This window comes from Neopsephotus bourkii, unplaced genomic scaffold (genome assembly GCF_033783945.1).
Source record: "Neopsephotus bourkii isolate Nb327-2 ecotype Australia unplaced genomic scaffold, CSIRO-AGI_Nbou_v1 NB_272, whole genome shotgun sequence".
NCBI classification, from domain to species: domain Eukaryota; kingdom Metazoa; phylum Chordata; class Aves; order Psittaciformes; family Psittacidae; genus Neopsephotus; species Neopsephotus bourkii.
The window spans coordinates 10,150,991-10,163,603 of record NW_026900781.1 but is presented as its reverse complement, the minus strand read 5'-3'; the positions used below and the strand labels follow the sequence as shown (position 1 = coordinate 10,163,603).

The 12,613-nt window shown below is 42.3% G+C and overlaps 1 long non-coding RNA gene across 1 annotated transcript in view; it reads right to left on the bottom strand.

Moving 5' to 3' along the window:
• Positions 1 to 268: 268 nt before the first annotated feature.
• The window catches only part of LOC133208581 (uncharacterized), a 61,457-nt gene continuing 49,112 nt past the window's right edge, over positions 269 to 12,613 (bottom strand). The window contains exons 5-6 of the long non-coding RNA XR_009724440.1: positions 2,011 to 2,187; positions 269 to 593 (exon numbers count right to left, since the gene is read on the bottom strand). This is a non-coding gene — a long non-coding RNA (uncharacterized LOC133208581). The remainder of the gene's footprint in view (positions 594 to 2,010; positions 2,188 to 12,613) is intronic.

Genomic DNA, 12,613 nt, shown 5'->3' with positions numbered 1-12,613 from the left:
CCACTGCAATGGTTCAGTGTCGCTGTCAGCCAGCACAAAACCCTGCCCAAAAGCACATGCCATGTGGCAAGATTCTGCAGTTCAGCAGGCTGCCAGCCTTGCACCCACAGTGGGCACAGCAAGGTGGCAAATAGGAAAGGTCAGAAAAGAGAGCAAGGGGTAGATGGGCCCATAGCATCCTTCAAATTAAAAAAAAAAAAAAAAGTACAATACTGCAAAGCAACCAATTTTGCCCTAAACTGTTCTATACAATAAGGTGGATGTGGTGACAGTGAAAGCAAGAGAGCTCTGCAGCTGTGATCAAACAAACTTCCTGCTTTTCATGTACACCTCTGCCACTGGCACCCAAAGACCCTGAAGAGCATGTACTGCAAGTCAGGAGAAAGCCCCATACGCCTCTGACAGCAGTCATCTTAGCCATTTTTCAGGCACATTACCATCAGGTATGGGTCATTACAGGAATTCAGTCTGCACCGACATTACAGTATATGCTGGACCCACCATTTGGTAGATGCTCCAGTTGGGGCCAGGATACCACTGGGATTACTTAGCTCATCTAACTGAGCCCAGTCTGCACTGGCTTGCAAAGAAAACTAAGAAAAAAAAGCAAGTCTTCTATGAATAGGCTAATTTTTTTTTCAGCAGGAGCATGAACCTCCTTAGCAAAACATCCGTGAGCCTCAAAAGAACAAAAGGCTGAAGACACAGACCAGTCACACAGTTTGTTTAAAATGTGTGATCCCAGAAAAACTGAAGGCCGTTTCAAGCTAGAAATCCAAGCCAGAAAGCGATGGCAGCTCGCTGGCTGGCTGACAATCCAGAGTTTAGTACCAGACCAACAAAGAGCTGAACAAGTGTTAGAGCCAGGAATGGAAGCACACAGCCTTTGCACTCCAAGATTTGCCTTGAATTCCTGTTCTCAAAAGCCACATGCTTTTGGGCTTCCCTAACATGACTTTAAAGTCATTGATGCATACTGAATTTGCTAAAGATCTTGACATCATTACCGCTATCCTGTGTCACGTCCTTTCCTTGGGTTGCCTCTAAAAAAGCCAGCTTCTCTTTGATGACCATACAGGAAGCTTGGTAAAAGGAGTCTTCCAGTGAAGATGCCTGCAGAAGGTGGGTAAAGCCAACCAGTGACAATACTTCTCCTGCCCCCCTCCCCACTTTTACCCTGTTTTTCCCTTCCTGGATAATGAGATGATTTTCTTTGGCAAAGCAAACTGTGACCAACACAAAACAACTGCCAGCCTGAAGCAAGAGTGAGTCTGGGCTTCTGAATCAGGGTGAGCATGTTAGCCATTTTCTGGCTTCACACTGAAGCAGGAGCAAGAGAGAACCTGTGTCCTCCATCCCATCTCCATGCCCCCAGAGGCAGCTGGATGGGAGTCCCCCAGTGCTGCAGTGAGCACCACGCTGCACATATCTGCTGGTCAAGTAAGGTACAACCATGGTAATTTGTAATTCTCTTGGGCGTATTTTCATAGCTGTCCCCTTTGACATATGTATTTAGCGGGCTGCAATCCATTTAACACATGTGCATACTCTCACTGGCACCCAAGCACAAAGAGCTGGCTACACACAGCTTTCCTTACAGTTCTGATAATCTGGATAATTTATTCAGGTTGGCAAAGTTTGAGTGTTTTTCCATTTCTTCTGCAGAAGGGGAGCGATGTGACTGTTGCTGTGGTGATCCTTTCCTTAATATTTTTAGCCATGATCTGGCTTAAAGTCATGACTGGATCTGGAAAGTGTTGTTTTATTAAGGCACAATATTAAAGTACTGGTGAGTAGCCTTTTGGTTTTCATGCGGTATTATATATATGTATGTATATTCATTGAAATTTACTTTTATGAATGAAATCATATAGATATCCCTTTATCATAAACAGGGCTGGCTTGGCCTTTATTTTGTAACCTATGTTCTCCTCCATTCTCTTGGTATAAATCTGCATAGTCAGAACCTCTGCTTGCTTGGGATATGTTTTCAGGAGGGTACATACTTACTCAGAAACATCAATGCTGACATTAAGAGTAATTGCATGTATAATCCCTCAGGCATGGGGCTTAAAAAAAGCACCTCCTTCCTTGTTAGCGAGGTTAATGACTGCTTTGCAGAAGGGGAGCAAGGTGATTTCATTTTTTTCCTTCATTCATGAGGTTGCAGAGCCAGCATTTCTCTTTCTGGGGAGAGGACAGCAAATGTCAGTTCCCTGCCTGCATTTAAACCTTGATCAATGAAGCTGTTGGCAGGGAAAACTATTATGCACAGTAAGAAAAGAAGTACAAGCCTTCTCCTACTGATGGAATTGGCTGATGACAAGTTATTCCCATTTGTAGCCTGGGATGTAGACATTCTTGTGTGGCTCCACCTAAGTAAGGGTGGTAGTACCCACCCCCCCCCGCAGCCCAAATCTAAGCTCTGCCATTGTATGCTGGTGGGGGTAGAAGTCCAGCCATCAAATATCCTGTGCTTGCCTCCTTCACTTTCTGTAGTAAAATAGCTGTGTTTTAAAAGATGCAAAACTGCTTTCATTTGACGGTTTCCCCGTAACCTGCCTCACACCGAGTTCTCCCCCGGGATTAATCACAGAAAAGGGTACCATGCAGTACAGATGGAAATAAAAACTCAACTGGGCTGGTGGAAAGCTGTCCTCTCATTTAGTTGTGATTTTCTGAAAATTACTGTCTGAGATGAAACTTTGTTTGTCTAGTTTAAAATCCAGGATTAATCATTCGGGAAAGTTGACAATACTGTTTCTCCATTTTGTGTCTCCTATGGGTGTTTTCCAGCATTTAAAACAATTTCCAGATTCTTATTGTTTGAGGTGGGAGTGAACAAGGGGCTTGTTTACTTTCTGTTCAGGCGACTAAAAAGTGACATTCTAAAAGGTTTGTTATTTCCATCATTGCCACCAAATGTGCTTGGTATATTTGAATAAACCATATTCAGATATTTGTTCTTGAGATGCACTAACAGAAGCTACCACAAAACATTCTCTTGCAATGGGATTGCAAATATAGGTGATATGAAATAAAATATTTTCTTCATTTTTAACAAGAAAACTCCTAGGATCATAAGTAGAGGAAGTACTTAACAAACAGATGTGCATTTACACACACACACATTAATTATGAACTACGTTAAACACGATGACAGAATACAACAGCATGCATGTGCCTATGCCTCTTGCTTCTAACTGCTTCTCTAGAAATGTCAGGATTTTTCTCATTTCATCCACAAGTCTTCCATAAGTGTTAGAAACTCATGCCTTTCAAAAAAGCAGTTCAATCCCCTGTGGTCTTAACACTCCCTGAATAGATGCTGGTAGATTCAGCAGCCTGTTGATGCAGCAAATGACATCACTGGTGCAAAAAAACAACCTGTGCCTCACTGGTGGAATTAGAACACGTCTTCCTAACACCTCTCCAATCCTTTCCAATTGTCAATGGCCTAGTGAGGACACTTGGACTCAGCTTTCCCACTGGCCCCTAGAAGCAATGCACCAGACATGGATGATGCACATGTAGCTGTACCTTGCACAATACTTTGAGAATGCCCTGGATTCTGCACAGTGGGTTAAGAGGAAGGGTGTGCTTGTGCTCATCTGCACAATGCCAGCAGGCCTCCCATAGTTGCAGCCAGCATGTCAGTGCTCCATGCGAATTCCCTCACCAGACCATACAAGGCACAATCCAGCTTGTGTTCTTGATTTAGCACTGACATGGGATGTCAGGATTTGACAGCTGGTTTGTTTTCAGCTTGGCCCTTTCCGTGCACTATCACATACTGTGATGTCACCACTACCAAAGTAATCTGCAGGCATGCATTTATACATATTGTGTACACTTGTGTTCTTGCTCATGCTGTACCTTAGAAATAACAGAATTCTGCAAAGAAAGGAAGTGGCAGCCCTGGAAACTGGGAAAAAGCATACAGGGTCAGCTGAACCTCTTTTCTGGGTCATTTTAAGAGTCAGACTTCACTCCACACACCCACTGTAATTTAAACCCAGTCCCACTGTAATAGAAAGAAACCAAAGCAAAACAGACTGGGGGATGGAGCCCAACCTGCCCAGAACTACTTTTGACCCCTCTTATTAGCCATAAATGCCAGGTCTTGCTTCCCATGCTCAGCCAAAGGTGCTGGATTTTGACTCACTTCCCCTTAGCATGAACTAGGCCTGACCGAACTGAAGGTTCATGGGACCAGGCTGATCCTTCTACATCCCGCTCTTGCCACACTCAGCTCCATTCCCATGCAAACTCTCTGCATTAAGGCAACCTTCCAACACATACTCCAAGCAATTAGAAGATTTCATACTTGCTGTAAGGCAGCCTTATTGTGAGTGTACATCATAACACAGTTTTTTACGTGTTATTCCACACCCAGATTGCTGCCTTTGTTGCACGGGGTTGAGCTACAGCCCCTGTGGGAGCTATGAACAGTGCATTTGCAAGCAGAATGTAGGTTTCTGTGCTATTTCTGAAGCTCTGCAATTCACTTCCTGCCTTGCACGAGGACTGGGGTTTTGCTTAGATGCAAAGCTCAGATTGAGCTGTCAGTCACAGTATACTTCTCTTTTTCCCGTTTTAGAAAACGGATTTATATCTGTAAAAGACGCACTCAGCTCAGAATCCTGTGGCCTTAACTACTTTGGCTCTAGAGCGAAATATGAGAGAGAGATGAAGGTATGTGATAGAATTACATCTGTGCTATAAAGCAAGCCTAACTTATGTCCAAATCCCAGCCTTCCTGAAGCACAAACAGTCATCTCCTTTGGCTGTACTGGGCTTGGAATCAAATCCTCACAGAGCTTGACAAGAAGTTGTGCAGGTAAAAAGAAGCTGAGTTTTCAAACAGTGTATCTCCTAGCAATTTCAATGATTCCTGCTGACAGTTTAGTTTTAAGGACCAATTCTCACAGTAACTCATGACCCAGTTCTGAAGTCAAGACTACCGTTCACAGATAATTTTCTTCATACATCCCTCAGCAATTTTGGAAGGAGAGGCTGCTAAAAGAAGGCCATAGTAAGCACAAAACAGACAAAACCTGTTGGCCAGATACTTACACTAAATAGACTCAAGTTAGTAATAAATACAGATTTTCAGCAGCAGTTTTTGCAAACCCACTGAGAGGAGCTTAATGGCTTCTAAGTTAAGGCAGGTAAGAAGTTAGAGAGTCTTAACTAGTTACTACCTTACCACACACCACCTGCTCACCTCCACCCAATGTAATATAAGGCAGAAGGAAACTTGCAGTTAAAACGAGGCTGGATGCCTTCATTTCTGACTGCAATCCTCCTCCTTCCCCACTACCAAAAGGTGTTAAGATGTTATGTATCTTTAGTCAATCTGGTATCATAAAAGACACAGGGCGAGCTCAGTTTTGAAGGAGGGGAAAATAAAAATAGCCAGAACAGGATAGTTACTGTCTCACCTTTCTCCAGAGCTTAATTCTGAATTAGCTTTGTGGCTTGGCTAATTAGCCTACACATTGATATTTTAAAATGATGATTAATTGTTCCAGCTCCTTAGAATACAGGCTTAATTCTAGTAATCACAGCTGCTCATTGCTATAGCTTGCTAATGCTAATTTAATCTTTGAGGCCTCAACTTCAAGCCTTTATGGAGAAGTTATATACACCTCTGTTAAGGATTATGCCATTATAGCTGCACTTTCCTTCAGATGGAAAGATACTTTAATGATCTCTCAAAGTTGTCTTCAGGGCTAATTTTCCATGACAGGGTCTGATCTTAACACAACCTAATTGCACTATTTCAAGGAAAAGTTACCCCATCCCAGGCTCCCCAGGACCCTCCCGCTTCTCTCCCATTTGTGTTTTAATAAATCCTTTCTCTATAGTGTGGTCTGACCATGAGAAAAGCAGGAAGCCTATCTTTGAGAAGCTACTTCCATGCCAGACAGACAGCTTTCAGGTGACAGGCAGAGAACCAACAGCTCTGTCTTTCTATTGTACCATCTGTTGCACGTGTCATAAAACTAGGATGTTTGATACTGGGAGGAGAGGGGTATAATGGCCTCACACCAGGGTTTCACAGCAACAGGCTCTGGGTCTCTCCACCAGCAGACTGCTCACCAAGACAAGTTTGATCTGGGCTGGATCTGGGCAGAAGACTACATTTCTATCAAGTTAGTCGCAGGACTTGAGATACAGGCAATTATCTGCTCTAGCAAAAAAAGTGTCGTTACCATTTCCAACCTCACAGTCTTTTGACATTTGAACCATACCTGAATGATACCTCACTTGGAGTATTGTGTGCAGTTCTGGTGTCCTCAACATAAAAAGGACATGGAACTGTTGGAACAAGTCCAGAGGAGGGCCACGAGGATGATCAGGGGACTGGAGCACCTCCCATATGAAGATAGGCTGAGAAAGTTGGGGCTGTTCAGCCTGGAGAAGAGAAGGCTGCGTTGAGACCTCATAGCAGCCTTCCAGTATCTGAAGGGGGGCTATAGGGATGCTGGGGAGGGACTCTTCATTAGGGACTGTAGTGATAGGACAAGGGGTAATGGGTTAAAACTTAAACAGGGGAAGTTTAGATTGGATATAAGGAGGAAATTCTTTCTTGTGAGGGTGATGAGGCACTGGAATGGGTTGCCCAGGGAGGTTGTGAATGCTCCATCCCTGGCAGTGTTCAAGGCCAGGTTGGACGGGGCCTTGGGTGACATGGTTTAGAGTGAGGTGTCCCTGCCCATGGCAGGGGGGTTGGAACTAGATGATCTTAAGGTCCTTTCCAACCCTAACCATTCTATGATTCTATGATACCTGTGGCACCAGCACTCTGCACTGTGTGGCCACTATGTCTACAAACACTCCTGGGGATTTTTCTTAGGTTTGCTGTAGTGTCAGAGTCTAGTCTAAAAAGAAACAAGTGCCTTGGTCCCCTGGAATTCATGACAGACTTTTTGAGGCACGTCTTACAACAGTTATGAATGACTGCAATTGCTTGAAGGGTCTGATTCCCCCCCCCCCCCATTGCCTGTACAATCCAACGAATAGTACTGAAGACTACAGCATTCCTCCGAATGTATATGACCAGAAACAAAATCTGTCCAGGTGACTTCAGGAACAGTTTTTCTAGTGATATGTCTGTGCAGTAACCTACTAGGCGGAACAGGAAATCTCCGTACACTCTTTTGGTACAGCACACAGCCCCAGACAGATGCATGGGACAGTACTGCACTAAAACTATGCACTACAGACAAGGTGTCAGAGATAGGAAAGTAGTAGTGGAGAATAACAGTTTCCATTTTTTGATCCTCTGGCTGATGTACTGCCGGCACTGAACTTCTCCTTACTCAAGGAGAACTAATACACTCAACTCAAGGAGAACTAGCACTCAACTAATACATTGCTGACCTCTCAGAAAGGTGTCCTTTGGAGCAGAGCATGGCGGGAGCCAGCCCATGTCCCACTGTCTTGCCACCATTCTGCCAGCATAGTGTTTTAAATGGTAAAGTCTTAATGTGCTGTGTGCCCAAGTCTTTCCTGCAAAGGCACAATGCTATTCATAACCATAATTTCATCAGACATTTGTCCATCTGTGCTGAAAAAATACATGGCACAGTCCCTCAAGGAGTTCAGTTTGGATCTGATGAGATATATCAGTGATGGTGCAGTAGTTCTTCTAGCATTTTGTAAGCCCTTTGGTGTTGCCAGAACATTGCCTGGTTTACACTCAACCAATGATCCCTTCATTCATTTCTTTGGTACCACATTGTTCTTGTATTTTAAAATATTCTATGATATATCTGGGTAGTTTTTTATGCAAGCACATGCCCCTGTCTATTAACTTTGTTTCAGCCTGAGGTGTCGCATTTTTCCTAGCATAGCTTTGGTCTCACTACAAAAAGACCTCACATATCCAACCCTAAAGGCTGCAGTATTTCAATGCTGTTTGAAGTCGTCGTGTCTGTAACGCCATCCCTCCAAGCATCTGACAAAGGGTGCAGCATATACATCATTTTTTAAACTGTATACCAGTTAGGAAAAAAAAGACACTACATGGGAAGTGGTGATGTTGTGAATTGGATTTATAACATTTAAAGAACCAACAACTGGACTGGTACTGTGACATGCCTACAAATTCAGATGCTAACTTCTCATGAGAGGGGGGACTTCCCTTGAATGCTGAAAACTGAACCTCGTTAGAGAACTCCTAAGTTTTTGCCAGCCTGACAAACTATAAATTTTTGACAAACAAGGAGTTACTGGATTTGTCAAAGATGTATTGGAAATCTGAGTTATCCGGTGAGCTTCAGCCTAACACCAAATGAAGAATCTGGCCTAAATATCTAAAAATCTATAAAGACAAAAGTAGTCTGGTCAGACTGTGGATGCTATACTATGAAGCCACAGCAGAGAGACAGCCATTTAACAATGCGGTTTTGGGAACCGCAAAGCCACATTCCCTGCCTTGAGATGCCCAAGTATATTGAAACAGATTGGCTCTTGACTCTCTCTAAGCATTCAAAATAATTGGGGGATCTCAACTATGCCCCTCTATAATGAAAACAAACAAAAAATAAAAAGCATGAAGCAAGTACATTTGGACTGAGATGCAATTTTGTTTCAATAGGAAACAGAGCACAGTATGGTTCAGCTGCAAATGTAACATAATTGCTGTTAACAGCATCCTGCAAAGCTGCTAAGGACCTATACATGGACAGCAGGATCAATATAAGCTAAACTTGCATTTCATAGCTGGAATCAGAACCACTTCATACTGTCAAAATAATAAACCAGAAAAAGAACAATGAGACACTCTGGCACATGTGTACATTTTCTAAAACCATACATAATGAAGGCTTTAGCAATGCAGAACTCGACATCCCAGCTCAGTTTTATTGGCCATTATCTCACTGGATGTGGAGCAATGGCTCTGAATGCAGTAAAAGACATTCATTTTTCAAAATGTTTGCCCACATAACTGACAAATTTATTATTGTTATAAAAAAAAGACACAGTTTTGAAATCCTCAGAGTGTCTGACTTGTATTGCTGCCAAATATGTTTCTCTTTACATTAGCTCTCTTTACATTAGCATTCAGGGATCACTACGCTTAAACCACCCTCATCTACTTTTTCCACTCATATAGATGCAGCTGATGTTGGATCACCAGCCATCTCCGTTCTGATCTAAGGTAACAGCTTAGGACCAGAGCAATCAGATATACTGAGGGGCTGTTTCCAAATTAGAATGGAAACTGCTAGACATCCCCAGCATAGCCTCCCACTGGCCTATTTTGGTATGGTGTGAACCCTGTGAAAATCTTTTGGCTACCCCACCTCCCTGGTTGAGAATTATAGATGCTTCTTTCAGTTTGTAGATTGGGTACAAAAGCAGATAAATTCAGAAATTCAAATAATGATCAAAGAACTCACAAGTGTTACCTAGAGCTCCTGAATGAATGTATTCTTCAACAGGCCTTGCACACCTCCCATCTCCATGGAAAGAAAATGAATGAAATGGCAAACACAACGTGTTCCAGGTGGTAACTGTCTGAAGAAGTCACAGGCAAACAAAGAAACCCCAAAACAATGCACAAATTAAAAGAGCATCAAGGTGCTCGGTTAGCCAAATTTTGCTTACCCCAGGGAGAAATACTGTCTTCCCTTCATACCGCAATCCTTAAGAGAGAACGAACTTGGAGCCAGAGACCACTGCTTTCTCCTAGGGCTGTTCAGTTCTTTGGACCTCAGCCCAATGACCCAGATCTCAACACCACATTACCCTGAATATATCTTTGATATCTTGTCTCTCATGAAGTCACTTTAGGACTGATACAAAACAAAAATATGGTTCCCTTCAGCTAAACTTCCCTTCTGGAATAAGTCTTCTTCAGGAAAGCTGGACCCATTTCCTTCTCTGACTTTGCTGATTCTGCTAGCCCTTTGACTATCTCTTGCACCCTGTCCTCTGTGATAGTCAAGCTTCAGCAGGCAGTGCTATTGCAGCAGATGCCATTAACCCAGTCACATCCACATGACATTTTACCTTACACAGCCTGAAGTAAAGATCTGCTATTTTTATGTCTATTTATCTTACCCACTTTCACTGACACTCTCTTTTTCTTTGCTTTCTTTGTCATACTCAGACCTAGACCCAGCAAGCTAGGGCTGGATAATTCTCTCCTCACCATAGCCAGCTAGGAATTTGATATAGCCTAAATCAAATCAGTTGTCTATGATTTCTCTGCAGTAAATGAAGAGAGACGAATCCAAAGGGCTGTTCATCTCACTGTATTCAGAGAGCAGGAGAGTGGGCAAAATGCTTTTAGACGAGAAACTGAACATTTAGATAGGTACAGTTTGGCAGTGCCACTCCTCGAGCATGAATAATAAAGATTTGAAAGACAGACACCAACTGACTGATGGAAAGGTTCACTCCTTTGGAAACCCAGATGTCCTCTCCTTTACATTATCACCTTCAAGCTGAGGGGTGGGAATGGTGATTTCTGGTGTCCCCAGGAGGTCATGAAGACCATAAAGGGCATGTTCAGCACTGATCTGTGGAGCTGACTTCAGTTCTGTGCAACACGAGGCTCAGTGTTAGGTTATCATTTGGGTCAAAGCCAAAAATGCTTCTTTCAGACTTCTAAGACTCTGCATCCAGGTTAAACCTAGTTCTCCAGGATCCTCATCAGCCTCCATTTAAGGCAAGGAAAACAAAGGAAACTGTTCCTTTGAAACTACTAAAGACTGAAGCCTTTTAATTCTTTTTCTGTTAGCCATTAATTTCTGCCCCTGTGAGCCTCAGAGCTTGCTGCTTTATCTTCTAAGCCTTAGAAGACTTGTTTTCCTCAAGGACACCTTGGATGTATGAATATTTCTTTGCTCACCACGTCCAATTTTTTTCAGACTCAGGAAGTCATTACAGCATCAGTTGATTCCCTCTCCTTGCCAAGTGAACCTTGATTTTGGAAAGTGTTTTCTGTATGCAGGGAATCCTTTCTTAATTATTTCCCAAGTAATACAGAATGCCAATTTTAAGAAAGAAATCTCTATATATGCTTACAAAACATAACATTAACAAAAAGATAAATCTAGATTGATCTTCCCACCCCAATCTTCAAAACAACAACAACAACAAAAATACCATTAGTCAGTGAAAAGATTGACTCCTTTGTAAATTAACAAATTCACCTTTTCTTGAGCCTGATTCTCCTTAACGGTCACATATATACTTTCCTCTTTGTCTCAATTCTTCTCTCTTTTCCTATTATCATTAGGAGTCTATTTTTACCAGGAATGTAAATGGGAATCTTGAAGACTTTACTGATGCCCACATCTATAGTCTCATTTTTTCTTTATGTCCTTCCTTATGAGACTGACCTAAGAAATGCACAATCAAGTCAGAGGCTGCATAACTTTATTGACAGCAAGTCCTACTTTAAAACACAAAAGAATTCAACCTCTTCTCCTGATTTCTAAACAGAGATTCTTTCAGTTTTGGATATATCCTGATAATAGAGTTAAAAGTTATTTCAGGTCTCTCAATTCTCCTTGCCAATTTGTACAGCTTTTCAGGCAGACATTGTCCACAATACTGTTCAAAATATCTTCTTCTGGTTGTTCAGACAAACCCCAAACAAGCCAATTAATGTCTACCCACCAAGCAAACATGAAAAAGAGTCTGTATGGCAGACCACCAAAATATGTTGTCAGACTACCCATACTGCCAGGGAAAGAATAAGTGCTGAAACGATGAATAAATGCCAGGCTGAGATACCATACGTGGTCTTTAGTATAATCATGCTACCATTCATAAAGTGAAGAAAGAAAGGTTGCCCTTGTGAACTTCACTGGTGTGCTGCAGAAGGCAACGATAAAGCAAAGGGCAGAGCTTGGCCACATGTGTGAGAATGATGGAAGCCCACTTGACCTAGAAGAGTGAGACGTTTCCTACTACTGCATGTGATCGACTGTGAAAGACATCCATGGAAGGGAATTTCTAGTGAGAAATCCTTGTGTTTACTAGAAGACTTGAAAGAGAACCAGCCCTTGGTGGGCTCCTAATATTGTCAAAGAGTTGGAGGGAGAGTCTGTTGGGGGAGCTGGACAGGGAAAGAAAAAGAAGAGAAACTAAGAAATTCGTAAATAGTCCATTTATCCCCGGCTTAAAAGCCCACCTTGCATATTGTTCCAGATCACAAACCCAAACCTGCTTCCAGTGAATTCAGTGACAGCCAAGGATCAGGGTCCATTCCAGTTAAGCATTTTTTACATCCTCAGAGGGATACTTGGAATATCAGCAAACATACAAGTTTCCAGTTCCTTTAAGCACACAGATGGCTGTGCTTTTTTAGACTATAAATATTTTTAAACTGTTGATTCTTGCACTTTGTTTTTACCTTTATTGTCTTCAGAAGCTAAAATATAACAATTATTAACCTGTACTTATTTAATTTATTTAAAAACTCATCAGCTTGTCTAGCCAACACAGGTTCTCACACGGATGAAGCTATATTCTTTGGTCATTCTTGTGCTGGTCCTCAGATTTAATTCTTTTGTGTTTATAAGTAGGGCTTGCTGTCAACAAAGATGTTCAGCCTCTAACTTGACTGTGCATCGTCCAACTTAGG